At 41.6% G+C, this 5,197-nt stretch overlaps 1 pseudogene across 1 annotated transcript; it reads left to right on the top strand.

Moving 5' to 3' along the window:
- The first annotated feature begins 483 nt into the window (after window positions 1–483).
- On the top strand, window positions 484–1,029 carry LOC308494755 (large ribosomal subunit protein uL22-like; annotated as a pseudogene). Its single transcript has one exon. The product of its transcript is annotated as a large ribosomal subunit protein uL22-like (transcript).
- Window positions 1,030–5,197: the final 4,168 nt, after the last annotated feature.

Below are 5,197 nucleotides of genomic sequence, written 5' to 3' on the forward strand. Positions count from 1 at the left end.
CTCATTTAAGAGTATCAGAGAATTCCTTAAGCATTTATAAAAGGAATTCTCATTTCTCCTTAGAAGATTATGAAATACATTCTCAATAAGTTCTGTTTCAGACAGGTTTAATATTCCACGATAGAATTTATGAGAAAAAGAAAAGGTGATTTGGGAATTCTCCAAGAAAGAAAGTCTTTCCTCTCCAAGGTTCTCACTTTCCATCATAGCAGCAGTTACCAGCTCAAAAAAAAAAAAAAAATTATAGGAGATGGCTGTCATCATTTATTGTTACACATTTAAAAACTGTCTGGAAGAATATTCCATCAGAAGTTAACAGTGATCATCAGTGATCTCTGCAATAATTGACGATTATGAGATTATGGAAGATTTTCACCTTCTAATACTGCATCTTTAATATTTTCTTAATTAAAAAAAATCAGAATTCTCCCAGAAGCCCCTGCTCTTCCTCTTCCCGAAAGCGGCCTGAGGTGACCTCTGAAAATGGTTCGCTATTCGCTTGACCCGGAGAACCCCACAAAATCCTGTAAATCGAGAGGTTCAAATTTACGGGTTCATTTTAAGAACACTCGTGAAACTGCCCAGGCCATCAAGGGATGCATATCCGAAAAGCCACCAAAGGATGTCACGTTACAAAAACAATGTGTGCCATTCCGTCGTTACAGTGGTGGAGTTGGGAGATGTGCCCAGGCCAAACAGTGGGGCTGGACGCAGGGTCGTTGGCCCAAAAAGAGTGCAGAATTTTTGCTGCACATGCTTAAAAATGCAGAGAGTAGTGCTGAACTTAAGGGCTTAGATGTGGACTCGCTGGTCGTTGAGCACATCCAGGTGAACAAAGCTCCCAAGATGCGGCGCAGAATTTACCGAGCTCACGGGCGGATTAACCCGTGCATGAGCTCCCCCTGCCACATCGAGGTGATCCTCACTGAAAAAGAGCAGATTGTTCCGAAACCGGAAGAGGAGGTTGCTCAGAAGAAGAAGATCTCCCAGAAGAAACTGAAGAAACAAAAACTTATGGCTCGGGAGTAAATTCAACATCAAATAAATGCTAATAAAAGGAAAAGAAAAAAAAATCAATGAGCAGGTATTACTTTTGTAATAATAATAAAAAACATCAAAATGGTTTTACCAGCTTAGGGTTGTATGTCACTGGTAGCTTCCCTTTTTCATTACTGAGGATCAGCCAGGTCCTTAGGTGACCAAAGCGGTCTTCCCAGGCTGCAGGGAGCTGAGGTACAGCAGAGGTTCTCACACTGGCGCTGTCAGAATTCCTGGGAGGGTGGGTTCAAACGCGGACCACTGGGGCCCACCACCGCCTGAGTTCCTGATGCAGAAGGTCAGGGCTGGGCTCCCCAATGTGCATCGCTAACAAGTTCCCATGCCCTGCTGCAGCTGCTGCTGCTGGTTTGGGGACCACACTTTAAGAAACGCTGTGGTGCAGGAAAGAAAACTTCAACAGGGGAATCAAACCCAAACAAAGATGAACGTCACTTACTTCCCTCTGGCTGGCCTGCAATTATTTTTAAGGACAGAAACTTGATTTGACTGGCTCTGTTTAATAAGAAGTTGTGCTAAACGAAGGATGTGCCCTGTCTTATTAAATGAGAGCCTGGTTCAGAGACATTTCAATGAAGTCCCGTGGACTCTGGAGCTTGAAGACCCATCTGGGTTTACTGGCTCATCACCCTTCGCCTAGGCCACCGGATGTGGTTTCTCTGAACCCTAAAGAGGTGACACTGCGGGTTATGAGGTAGTGGTTATTACAACACTGATGTCCTGTTTGGGAAGCAGTGTAGGGTTGTTATTGGAGTATGCAAAACACACAGAGAAAACTATCCCTATCTAATTCACCAATCACAATCGTATTTACTCTCTTTTCTCTATTGTGGTAAAATATACATAACATTTACCATTGTAAGGTTTTTCAAGTGTACAGTTCACTGGTATTACATAAGTACATTCACATTGTTCATCCATCTCCAGAACTTTGTCATCTTCCCAAACTGAAACTGTACCCATTATCACTATTTTAAATAACAGAACAGCCTTTGTTGAGATACAATTCACGTGCCACACAATTCACCCATTTTAAGGTATATAACTCAATGGTTTTTAGTATATTCAGAGTTATGTAACTATCACCACAATGAGTTTTAAAACATTTTTGTCATCCCCAAAAGAAACCTTTTGCCATTAGCAGTCACTCCCCAGTGTCCTTAGCCCCCGTTCTACTTTCTGTCTCTATAGATTTGTCTATTCTGGACACTGCATATAAATGGAATCATATGATGTGTGGCCTTTTATATCTGACTTCTTTAACTTAGCATCACGTTTTCAAGGATCACCCATGTTGTAGCTTGGATCACTACTTCGTTTCCTTTTGTATTCACTCTTAATAAGATTCAAATCTTAATTCATTATCTCGTTCGTACCCCCAATGACTTCCTTCTCCACTTGATTGATCTTACCATCTACTCAGCTTCTAAACAAAGTATTTCTTTCAAATCCTCCATCTTTGCTCCCTACCCTCCCCGCAAACCCACTGCCTCATTAGATCTGTCAAATGTAGTTCAGAAATGACCCTAGAATGTGACCTCTCCACTTTCTCAGCGTCAATGCCATCATATTTCTTGCCTTTAATATTTCCAGTTTGCCCATGGCCTCCCCCCTGCAAGTTCTCCCTCCTCCAGTCCTGCTTCCATTTCGCTTGCCAGTTGCCTTCCCAAAATCAGTGTGCTCAAAAACCTGTGCTCCTACCTATTGCCTATCTGTTCTTGTTCACACTGGGTCTGGCACAAGATACCACAGAATCAGACATTTGGCTGCCCTCCTGCCCCTTTCACACAAGCCCCCTTACAATATTATCTGTTACCCTGGCTCTGAGCGTTCCCTTGTTTTTCCCTCTGGAATGCCGGCAAACATCAGTGCATTCTGGAGACCCAGCTCCAATAAAACACCAGTCTGTGATGGGCCTCTGAGCTTAATTTTTCCTGAAAGGTCAGGGAAAAAGAGAAATAACTTTTGCAAGGTAATTCCTACTTTTACATCTTCATTACTGTTAATCAGCTCTCATTTTTTTTAAAAAAAGAAATTGGCCTGTTGGGATGGTTTTTTCCTATGTTAAACACCAATTGTTCTATTTAAATTTAACATTTATTACAGTGTATATTTCACAGATGTGACCTTAAATTAATGCCCAGTGCTTTTGGAACTTTTTTGGAATATAATTTGACACATTTTTCAAATTGTGAAATGCCATTTCTTACACATGAGCCCTTGTAATTTTGAGGGAGGAGAGGACTGGGTAGAGTGGGTAGAAAATAATAGAAACCATATTTTTTTTAAATTAATCTCATAGGACTGTTTTCCCAATTTACTATTTTTAAGAAAAAAAAATTGCTGTGAAAAAAATGGAAAAATGTTCTCGGCAAGTTAGTCCATAAACTGAGGCTTTTCTTGTGTTTTTGATGCAAGTTCCTATGACTGATCAACTTTGAAGTCAATTATTCAGGCATTCTTTGGATTTTTAAATAAAAACACTGTATTCCAGTTTTATAGCCTTGTGGGAGAGCACATTTCACCTTCTAGTTATTTCCTTTACAAAGCAAGCCTTTCCTACAAACCTTGTAAGGGTAATCATAGTTTAGCTGTCATAAATGATCTATTTCTCTGATTGTGATTAGTTTGCATCTCCATAGAGCTGAGAAAACCATCTCTCTTGGATTTGTTGCAAAGGATTCACTGAAAAGGACAAAAGGGGAAGTGAGTGGGTCATTCCAAGAGTGGTTATTAAGCCAGGTCAAGCATAACAGAGCAAGATGTTATTTCTACGGCTCTTGATGGGATCCAGGCAAGTTAACCTTTAACCCAGTGTAGACAACGCAAAGCAAGAAGGGAAAAGCCTGCTTCAAAACTGTCTGCAAGGAGCCTTGACCACTTGCTTACAGTGCTGTCTGAATTAACTCAAAATGGATCAAAGACCTAAACATAAGATGGGAAACAATAAACTGCATAGAAGAAAACATAGGTACTAAACTTATGGACCTTGGGTTCAAAGAGGATTTTATGAATTTGACTTCAAAGGCAAGGGAAGTAAAAGCTAAAATAAATGAATGGGACTGTATGAAACTTAAAAGCTTCTGCACAGCAAAAGAAACCATCGACAAAATAAAGAGGCAACCAACCAAATGGGAGAATATATCTGCAAACAACACCTCTGATAAGGGGCTAATATCCAAAATATATAAAGAACTCATACAACTCAACAACAACAACAAAACTATCCAATTAAAAATGGGCAGAGGACCTGAATAGACATTTCTCCAAAGAGGACATACCAGTGGCCAATAGACATGAAAAAATGCTCAACATCACTGATCATCAGAGAAATGCAAATAAAAACCACAATGAGATATCACCTCACCCCAGTCAGAATGGCTTTCATCAACAAGACAAATAGTAACAAGTGTTGGAGAGGCTGTGGAGAAAAAGGAACCCTCATACACTGTTGGTGGGAATGCAGACTGGTGCAGCCACTATGGAAGGCAGTGTGGAGGTTCCTCAAAAAATTAAGAATAAATTACCATATGACCCAGCAATCCCTCTCCTGGGTATCTACCCCAAAAATCTGAAAACATTTATCCGTAAAGATATATGTACTCTGGGGCCGGTCCAGTGGCTCAGGCGGTTGGAGCTCCGTGCTCCTAATATCGAAGGCTGTTAGTTCGATTCCCACATGGGCCAGTGGGCTCTCAACCACAAGGCTGCTGGTTCGACTCCTAGACTCCCACAAGGGATGGTGGGCTCCGCCCCCTGCAACTGAGATTGAATATGGCACCATGAGCTGACCTGACGCTGAGCTCCTGGATGGCTCAGTTGGTTGAAGCGGCGTCCTTTCAACCGCAAGGTTGCCAGTTCGACTCCCACAAGGGATGGTGGGCTGCACCCCCTGCAACTAGCAACGGCAACTGGATCTGGAGCTGAGCTGCGCCCTCCACCACTACGATTGAAAGGACAACAGCTTGACTTTGAAAAAGTCCTGGAAGTACACACTGTTCCCCAATAAATTCCTGTTCCCTTTCCCCAATAAAATATTTTAAAAAAGATATGTGTCCTCCGATGTTCATTGCAGCTTTATTTACGGTGGCCAAGACATGGAAACAAGCAAGGTGCCCTTCGATAGATGATTGGATAAAGA

The sequence above is a fragment of the Rhinolophus hipposideros genome (assembly GCF_964194185.1).
Source record: "Rhinolophus hipposideros genome assembly, chromosome: X".
NCBI classification, from domain to species: domain Eukaryota; kingdom Metazoa; phylum Chordata; class Mammalia; order Chiroptera; family Rhinolophidae; genus Rhinolophus; species Rhinolophus hipposideros.